We start from the raw sequence: 10992 nt of genomic DNA, 5'->3' as shown, positions 1-10992 counted from the left end.
AATGAGAGTTAACTAGCTCACTGGTACCTAGAGGAGCATTTCCACAGTAATCTAAAAACAAAACATTGTGATGAAGAAAAGCCATTTTTCCCCTTCTTTTTTGTAGAAAACCCACTGTGGATTAATATAAAACGCTTTAGTGCAATTTGAAAAGCTTTGATCATATGAATATTTTTATATGAATTATAGTCAAAGGAGATGACATAAATGAAGGTTGTCAAATTTTATGCTGCAAAGAGATGCTATTCACAAGTAATTTGAAGAATTTTTTATTCTTCGGTCAAAACCCACAGCTGGTGCCCACATTGTATTTTATTAACTAATCTTGGGAAGATACCAATAAGAAAGAAGTAATCTGCAATACTTAAAACCTGATGAAATGTATTTTCTTGAATGATGAATTTTCATGATTTTATAACATGGAGAAAAAAATATAAAAAATGATAAATGCCACAGGAATAAATTAAAATTGTTATTTTTAATCTGATTTTTGTCAAATAATGAATGTATTTAATTCAGAATGAATTTGTGCAATTTGTATATTCATAGATAAATATGTCATTGAGCCTGGGAAAAACACTTGGTTGAATAAATTACTTTTATAGAAAAAGGCCTACAACATGGTTCACAGAGGCTTGCTCAAGCTGTCATTTTGATGTTCTGTCGCCCTCTACTGCTCAGAGAGACAAATTACAGTTAGCCCTTTTCTCTACCAAAGTTGATTTCTTTTCTACAGGTTAATTTTTTTTTTTGGTCCATTTGTTTAATCAACTACTTATGCTCAGAAACAAATAAGTAGTATTGGAAATTAGAATACATAAATTCATCTGTTTATGTCTCTGTGAACTCCTCAATGGTTAGGGACTCTTTGTTTTATCTTCATATCCCTGGCAGCCAATATACTGCTTAGCATGGCATAGTACTCAATAAATGTTGGGTAAAGAAAATGCTGAGGCAATCTGTGCAATTACTCCTGTCTTCATTTATCATTTTTATAAAACTCTTTATTAGAAATATCATTATCATATGTATTTATAAATTTAGTAAAACATTTCTAATATATTATTTCCATAAAAAACTAAAGTTATTTTAACTTTGATATAATTCACCATTTCAAACCCTTTGTTTTTTGACTGTAGTTTTTTTAAAAAAAATTTTTGTGGTTGTAGATGGACAGAATGCCTTTATTTTGTAAATTTTTATGTGGTGCTGAGGATTGAGCCCAGTGCCTCACACATGTTAGGTAAGCGCTTTACCACTGAGCTACAGCCCCGGCCCTTGACTGTAGTTTAACATGGGTACTTTTGTGGTTATGTTATTCTGATTAGTTAACTGGAAATTTTTGCTGGTTAGAATTAGGATCAACTGTGGGAGGCAGAAAACCTGAAATACTTGTGACTTAAGGTCTGAGTTTATTTCTGTTACACACAAATCTATGTGTACCAGGTCTGCCATGAAGTTTCCATCGTCCACAGGATCCTGACTCTTTTGTGTTATAGCTCTACCATGTATCAGCCATGTGTACTAAGTGGCACGAGGAGGTGCAGAGCCTCTGTGAGAGTGCATTAGGATGTCTGTATGCCACATCAGAGTGGAGGTTGGCATAAGGGTATTCTGACAGAAGATGTGATGTAATGGTCCATTACAACTGTATAAGATTGGTGTGCTCAATGCATTTTATTTTTTATTTAGAGCAGAGTCTCCATAAGTTGCTTTAGGACCTCACTATGCTGAGGCTAGCTTTGAACTTGTGATCCTTCTGCTTCAGCCTCCCAAGCTGCTGGGATTATAAGCATGTGTCAATTATAGGCATGTGTGCTCAATTCTGAGCTAAATGATGCCCAGTAAATTTCAGAAATTGATATCCTATAAATTCATAGCCCCAAACTGGTACTCATAGGGCCCAAATGTCTTGTTTCTTTTGAAACATAGCCTTCTCATTCTTCACAGTAATGATCTTGAACCTCTTATTTCCTCAAACGTCTGATCTTCACATCCTGTCCTTCTGATGCTTTCTGCTTCACATCTTTACATCCTCATTTTCGCCATAGTTCTTTGTTTTTCATTTAAGAAATGGAAGCTACTGAATGGGCCCTTTCTCCCCATGTCATATCTTTTTTCCACTGTCGTATCTCCAAACTCTCAATAGAGTTTGCACCTATTTTTTTTTTTTTTTGTATTGAAGGAGGAGTGTCTACAGCCGAAGTCAGCTACAGGTGTGAATTCAGAGAATCGGATTTTCTCAAGGACATGGTTTTGAAAATGAGTAAGAGAAATGGATTATGGAGCAGGGAATAAAGGGATGTGTAAGATACCGATTAAGATGATGGATCATGGAATCTAAGTGGGACTAAAGAGAGAAATAAGGACATGATGAAGTGAGGACTGTGACAATATGGAAACATTAATAAATTGTAGGTCCTGTGAGGTCCTTTTTATTTGACTATTAGGTAATTTGTCTTCTTCTTATTGGTTTATAGAATTCCTTGTATGTTCTGAGCATCATCTGTTTTTGGTTGTAAGGTTTGTATTTTCATTCCTTCTGGGGTTTTTCCCCCCAACCTTTTATGATATATTTTGATATATAGATGTTTTAAACTTTACCAAATTTATGTTTTATAGTTTTGTGTTTTTTTTGTGTGTGTGTTTGAATTTGGAACTCCTTTTCTAAACTGAGATTTTAAAGGTTTAATTTAAATCTAGGAGATTAAAATTCTCCTAGAATTTAAAGTTTCATCTTTTTACATTTAGGTCTTCACCTGAAATGTATTTTTATTTCTAGTCCTTAACGCTCATTAACTGATTTCTGCCCCATCAATTCATCGAAGATGCTTAAAAAAATGCTGATGCTTTTTTTTTTTTTTGCCAAATTCAGGACACAATTCAGTCCTAGATTTTCATTTTGCTCAATCTTTGAGTAGCATTTGGCATTTTTGGCACCTCTCTCATACTAAAAACAGTCTCCTCATATGGTTTCATTAATGATACACTTCCTTATTTTTCTCCCAATTCTTTCAAGGCTCTTTCTCCTTTAATAGAAGTATCAATAGCCATGATTTAGGAAGTACTTTTCTATGTGCTAGGCTGTATGTTTGTTCATTTTTTTTTCAATGCAATCCTCACAACAGACTGCTCCATCAGAAATAGTGTGGATGAGGAGACTAGGGCTCAGAGGATTTATATCACTTTCCCCAGTATTCAAGTCCACACAGATTGAATTTGAGTTTGAATTCTTAAATGCTTTACAATGCTAGTGCTGTTGTCCCAATCTAATATCTACTCTTTGGAGTTGTCATAGCTTGGTCTAGGATCCTATTCTCTTTTACAGCTTTAAAAAAATTTATATATCAAAATGACTTACACATTTATGTTTGCATTCCAGAACTATTTCTTTTTTTAAAGTATTTTTTAGTTGTTGATGGATCTTTATTTTATTCATTTATATGTGGTGCTGACAATCGAACCCAGTGCCTTACACATGCTAGGCAAGCACTCTGCCTGTGAGCCAAGACCCCATCCCCTCAGCCCCCCAGCCCTTTATTTCTTGAGGTGTGCATGTAATTTTGCCACTTATATGACTCATAGGTACCTCAAACTTAGCATGTCTAAAATTGGACTCTTGACCATATTATCACCAATCTCAGAGATTGGCAATTCCATCTATATGGTGTCTCATGCCAGAAACCTGACAATTATTTTTGGTACCATTTTCTCCCTCCATCCAATCCCTCACAAAAATTTTTAATTCTACTTTTAAAATATATCATAATCTGTCTACTTCTCTCTCTTTTTCACTCCTAACTGCCACTCTCCTAGTCCAACCTGGCCACTCTTAGACTCTCTAATTGATCTCACTTCTCTGGCTCTTGCATTTTTTCTATTCTTCATTCAGCAGTTAGAGGGATATTTCATACTGTGAATTAAATCATGTTCTTTTGCTGCTAAAATCTCTCTCTCTTTTTGAGGAACTGGCGATTGAAACCAGGAACTGGTACATGCTAGGAAAGCAAACTACCAATGAGCGGTGCCCTCTAATTTTTAATTTTTTTTTAGTTTTTATTTTATAGACTGGGTCTTGCTAAGTTGCCAAGCTGGCCTTGAACTTGAGATCCTCCTGCCTCAGCCTTTTGTGTAGCTGGGATTACAAGTATGTGCCACCACACTTAGCTTTCTGTTCAAAGCTCTCAAATGGTTCCTGGAAAGAATGTCATATTGTCGATTGTTCACTACTATTCTCCTTTCCTGCAGGAGAACTTGAAGTTAGGAGGGCCTGTCATTTACTTTAGCTAATACAGTGTGCACAGAAATTGTGCATGCCACCTACAGACAGAAGCTTTAAGAACTGAGCTTGCATTTCTTGTTCCTTTTTCTGTGGCTAGTAACCATGTTCCACATAGTGGATACATTGGTCCCAGAATAAGGACAGTGACATCCCAAATGCAGAGCCCACTGCTAAACTATGATGGACACATGTATGAATGAGATATTCATCTTGTAAGCCACTGACATTCTAGGGTTGTTATTACAGCAAAACCTACTTTACCTGGATAATACAGCTCTATGTTGCTCTTGGGTTCTTTATCATGGCCTATGATGCTCTGCATGGTCTGGTCCCTGCTTGCATTTCTAACCTCAGCTTGTGCCACGCCTCCTGTTATTCATTATTCTCCAGTCACGGAAGATTTCCTTTAGTTCCTTGACCTTCCCAATTTCTGTTTTCTTCTCAGGAATGTTAAAAGTGCAAGGGATACTATTTTCCCCACTTTTCACTAGCTAATACTTTATCTTTCTGGGCTTAGATTACATATCAGCTATTTCAGAATGTTTTTCCATCATTCCCCAATATATATTAGGTTTTCAGTTATGTTCTTATAGAATATGTGCAAACAGAGATGTGTGTGTTGAAGGGAAATTGCACTCATTTCAGTTTATAATTATTCTAAGGGGTATGCTTTTTCTCTGACTCTATTGCTAGCTGTCAGTGACAGATTCCCCAGTAAAAAGTGGCTTAAATAATAGATAGAGGTTGAATTTATCTCCTATCTGAAGAATCCCAGTGGAAGCTGATTTCAGAATTGGTTCACTGACTCAGTGATGTTATCAAGGACTGTGGCTTCTTCCTGTTTTTGAATGGTGCTGGGGATTGAACCCCGGGTCTTTTTCATGCTAGGCAAGTGCTTACCTGGTGCACTACATCCCCAGCCCTTTTTATTTTTTGAGGCAGAGTCTCATTAAGAGGCATAGGCTGGCCTTGACTTGGGATCCTCCTGCCTCAGCCTCCTGAGTAGCTGGTATTACAGGTGTGTGCCACTGTACCCAACTTGCAAATTGGGGTTCTTTTTACATGTCTGCTCTGCTATTCCAAAATGTTGGCTACCACCTTTAGTCTTGTGGACCCAATATCATTAGAGAACAAAAGGAAATATTCAGCAATATCAGTTCACAGGGAAAGGATTTAAAACATGGTCCCAGAATAATACTCATAGGACAAAGGCTCCTAAGTTTCAGCAGAAACTAAAATTTTGACGTGTACAGAAAATGTACTTGTTTTGTCTAAACTGGCTTTTCTCCTAAGTCCCAGATTTTGAATAATGGCAAAAAGGAAAAAGAGAGAAAGAAAATTAACTGAATATTTTGAAAGCTTAGTCAAGCAACTGAATTAGCCCCTTTGAGAATTATTTACTGGCTGGGGATGTGGCTCAAGCGGTAGCACCCTCGTCTGGCATGTGCGGGGCGCTGGGTTTGATCCTTGGCACCACATAAAAATAAAATAAAGATGTTGTGTCCACCGAAAACTAAAAAAGAAATAAATTTAAAAGGAGAGAGAATTATTTACTTCCTTTATCTTAGAAAACAATTGCTTACTAAAGCTTTACCCAAGAGAGCATCCAGCACTGATGTGACTTCTGTTGCATTGGGGCACATGACCTCTGCACATCCTTCTAGCATGCTGGTTGGTTCAGCTGGTTCCTGGTGTCTGCTGCTGGTCTCCATTGAGTGTGGGTCTGTGGCTGGGTTGTTCTTTGGCTCAGTGTTTGTGTTGGCTCCCTGTGGCTGCTGTGATTACAAATTTCTAAATTTCTCCCTGTGTTAGCTTTTCATGGTTGTGATCAAAATATCTGAAATAAACAAAAAAGGGAGGAAAGATTTATTTTAGCTCATGGTTTCGAGGTTTCAGTTGATGGTTTGTGGGCCCCATTGCTTTGGGCTTGGGATGAGGTAGAAAAACATCACTGCACAAGGTAAACCCTTCTAGGGCATGACCCCATGAACCTACTTCCTCCAACTGGGTCCCACCTCCCAATAATCCATTCATGTTATCAATCCATCAAATGGATTAATTCACTGATGAGGTTACAACCCATGTGATCCAATCATTTCCTAAGTCATTTTCAGGTAGCTCACTGACCAGGTGATTTCTCCCATTACCCAGGAGGAACGGGCTCCAGCTTTCCTTGTTCAGCTACCCTGAATGTGTAAACATATATTTATATATTGTACACATTTGCAATTGTCAATTCATGTAACATATCAGAAAGTTAATTTTTTCCCCTTAGATGCACACGCACTTGCTAACACACACATACATACACACACACACAAACTCATTAGGATTTTGTTTTAGATATATACACACGCATATATATTCACATATGTAATATATATATATATATATATATATACATATGTATATGCATACATATATATTCAAGTCTTCCAGAGAGAAATTTATTAAACATTATTTCTTTTCTCTTTCCAAATTTAGTTCTGTTTCTTATCTTGAAAAAGATTTATATATATATATATATATATATATATATATATATATATATATATATATCCAAAGGAGAAACAACATTAGGACTTAGTTTGGTATTATATGTGCATATATATATTTCTCCCTTGGCCCAGGAGGACACATGGAAGCTTATCTATAACTTATCTATAACTGATAAAACAACCACCTCATAAACACAACCACTCAGCCAGTTTAGAGGCTGAACCAAAATTGTGTGGGACTCTCCAGCCAAACATAACTGGAGGGAACAATGTGGTCCTCACACACACACAAACACACGTATAAATATATAGAAATTTGTTGTTTGTACTCCTGGGAACTAAATTCAGGGTCTTGCGCATGCCAGGCAAGCACTCTACCCCTTCTTAAAATTGTGTTTTGAAATGGGATCTTGCTAGATTGGGCTGGCCTTCAACTTGTGATCTTCCTGTTTCAACCCCTCAAGTAGCTGGAATCAGAGGCATATGCCATCACACCTGGCTCTGCCAGTACATTTTTAATAAAAATCCCGCAGTTTATTTCTATAGTTTTCTACTTTGTTTTGCTGTTAAATGTAATTCACAAACCACAAGTAGTATTTTTTAGCTTATTTTTGTCATTATTAGTCTGCCTGTACTTTGCTTAGTTGTGAATAATTTTAAGGTGAGTCAATCAGTTTTCAACTATCATTTTCTTATAGTGTCTTCTTGTTTGCCATAAAAAATGCATGGCAAACTTAACCATCATTTGCGGTCATCGGAAACTTTGGGTGGAAAACTCACTTATTTGGAGCAGAATTCTCACACAATGCCAAAAAGGAGCCACATGGCATTCCTTTCATAATCAAAATGTGTGCATCAGAGATTGAAAAGACAGCCTTGTGTTTACCAGTATGTTGTTAACTCTTAAAACTCTAAAAACATAAATGCCTTTGTGATTTGTTTTAATGAAAAAGAGACTTTAAGAAAATCAGCACTCTCCATTTGTAGTACCTGAATTTATTCACATTTATTTGAGAAATGTTAATTTATTTGACTTCAACTTGTATTTTTTTAAATACTAATAAAAATTGAAGTAGATCCATCAACTCTGTGTAGATGACTGTATTTAGCCCTTTGAACTAAATTAAAATATTGCATACTGTTTGCTTTTCTCTTCAAGGGAATTTATCACATCAGTGGCAACAAGGCAAAAACTGCAATGCTGTGTCAAGCTCCGGAAAACGGAAGGCATTTAGTAGATCTGTCTGAATTTACTTCACATGACATCTGTGAAGTGTTAAAATCATACCTTCAACAGGTTAAATTCTTATTCTAAACCTACCATCAAATAAAAAGAGCAAAAATATTTTATATTTCATATTTTTCATTGGTGTAGACTATGTCATCACCCCCCCCCATTATTCTAAGATTTTATAATGATGTACTTTGATGTGCATATATTTCCATCCAGTATTCTGGCCACTCCATGAGCTCTGTCAGTTGTGAGCACTTTAGTTCTTGGAACTTTTCTTGATTTTTATTGCCCATTTCCCCACCCACCCTCTGTCTTTGTAATTTGTATTTGAAGCTCTTGTTTGGAGGTGTGTGTGTGTGTGTGTGTGTGTGTGTGTGTTCACATACACAAACACACATATAAGTATTTATAGATTTGTTGTTTGTACTCCTGGGAATTAAAAATTCAGGGTCTGCGCTTGCTTGGCAAGCATACATGTTCTCTAGTTCCCTGACCTTTCCTGTATTGTTCTTTTTTTCTTCAAAACCTTTCTAAGACATTTCCTTGTCCTTTTCCTCTTGACTAATGTAAATTACTCCATTTGTGAGATCATGTTTTAATTTTCAAGAAATCTGATTTTCTATTCCGTTGATAACATTTTTTAAATGATTATATGATGCTCTTTTATTGTGGATATTCATAGATTTTTCTCGTTAAAGGTTCTTTTCTCTATTTAGCCTCTAACCTCTGTAGAAATACAATATGACCCTCATATATAATGTTAAATTTTCTATAGAAACATAAAAATGAAAAATTAGGTGAAGCGAATTTTAATATATCATTAAACATTTTGAATATCTAGTATTTTAAATTATGAGGTATTTATTTATTTGTATTGGAGCTCTTCTTCTTTGAAATCTATTTTTCATTTAGAGCACATCTCAATTTAGGTCAGTTGCATTTCCAGTACTCTTTCACCATATCTGACTAGTTGCCAGCATATTGACAGCATTGTTTTAGACCTTCAATTTGTTCTTTTTCTACCCATTTTGATTTTTGTCTTTCATGGTGTCTAGTTACATTAGAGTTCGGACTTGAAATCGCTTTGGAAGCACTTGAACACATCAAGGCTTTTTAAAAACTTTGAACTTTACTATAAAGTGGTCTAGGTGGACTGTTTGGTATCTGCCTAACCACATGTCTCTAGTTCCTTGTTCTGGAACTGGTGTGATCCTCCCAGGAAGGCATTATTTTTTAAAAATTGTAGATGGACCCAATACCTTTAGTTTATTTATTTATTTTTATGTGGTGCTGAGGATCAAACCTAGTGCCTCCCACATGCCAGATGAGTGCACTACCATGAGGCACAACCCCAGTCCCCCAGGAAAGGGTTTTTTTCCTTGCCTAGAGGTACAGTACCAATACTGTGGGAGCCAGGGTGCATAAGATGACTGTAGGATCTGTGCTTTCAGTGTGCATATAGCCAACAAATCCCCATTTAAAGACAGTTACCTCTCTGTTCCTTATGTTTAGCACTGCCTCGATGCAGAGAGCCTCTGTATCACATTGCCCAGAGAAAAAATTTCCAGAGTTTTGGGAAGGAGATTGCTCTAGTGCATGGAGTGGAGACAGGATTCTATAGAGAGCTAAGCTTTCTCAGCTGGCCCACCTGCAACCTAACCCAAGATCAGAGGACCTGGGAGTGATTGTCCACATCCCTTTAGGATTCTGAAAATCATGTTGAGTGACAAGGGGTCAGCTCTCTTGGAAATGCTGCATCAGGACTTGTTCATCTGCTCTTCTACTTGTGAATTGTTGCTTTTTGTTTTCTCTATTTTCCTAGTCCTTTATGAGCCTACTGTATTTTAGTGGGGTTGCAGGAGGGAAAGAGATTAAGTATAAATTGCTGGATCCACAATGTTAGCCCAGGAAAGCAGTGATAACTCTTTAATCACATTTACAGACCCCTCAACTGAGAAATGGAGGTTGATACCTTTGAATAACTGTAAGCCTCATAAAGTGTCATCCTTAATCTCGTTTAGTCAGTCAGGGAGAGGAGATGAATAGGGTCCAATATGATAAACTTGCATTCTGTTGAGGAATTTTGTATGTGTAAGACTTTCATTTGGGAAAGTGTGCTCAATTCTTGCAATAGTGTCAGAGAATAGCCTTTATTTGACTCATTGATCTAGAGCTCCAAGAGGTTAAGTGACTTGCTTCAGATCCCAGAGTGGTGAAGATAGAAACTGATCATAGGGCAACACCCTAACTTTTCACAGATATTATAGGACATCAGGTAGCAAACGGTTCACTGAATTTTCTATTGTAGATCAGTAGAAACATTGAAATTCATTATGGCAGTGGATATTTGTTGTAAGAACTTTTTTTTGATCTAGTCATAGAAAATCTGCCTGTTTTAAAGTTTCATGAGATGTTGACAGCATGTTTTTGTAGGTCATATTATCTTGTGCTGATCTTCATTCTTGTGCAAGTAAAACATGGGCTCTGTAGCACTTTGATATTTTTACCCCTTACTCATAAAATCTGTGCCTTTTCTGATTCATTTTATTGATTTTGTGCACTATCCTAAGTTTGTTCCAGTAAAACAGCTGAAGATCATGCTATGTGAGGGGCAGATGCAAATATAATGTGTTTAGGATAGAGATGAAGAGTTTTAAAATCCCATCATCAAGCTTAAAGTTGAAATTTCAGTTAGAGTTTAGAATTTCACTCACTACCTATTAATTTGTTATTGACATAAATATAATTTATAGTGAAGATTTTGATTTGCTTTCTAAGTCAATTCTCTATCAAACACATATATTTCATGGGAAGGGTTGAAGCTCAGTACTAGAATGCTTGCCTAGCATGCTTGAGGTCCTGGTTCAATCCCCAGAACTGAAAAATAAATAAATAAATAAATACAGATTGACTTTAGATTTTGTTAATCTAAAGGGACATACTAAATTATTTGAGTAACTTCTCACTTATAGTTGTCT

The sequence above is a fragment of the Urocitellus parryii genome, chromosome 11 (assembly GCF_045843805.1).
Source record: "Urocitellus parryii isolate mUroPar1 chromosome 11, mUroPar1.hap1, whole genome shotgun sequence".
Classification (NCBI taxonomy): Eukaryota; Metazoa; Chordata; class Mammalia; order Rodentia; family Sciuridae; genus Urocitellus; species Urocitellus parryii.
Note: the sequence above shows the minus strand (reverse complement) of the source record.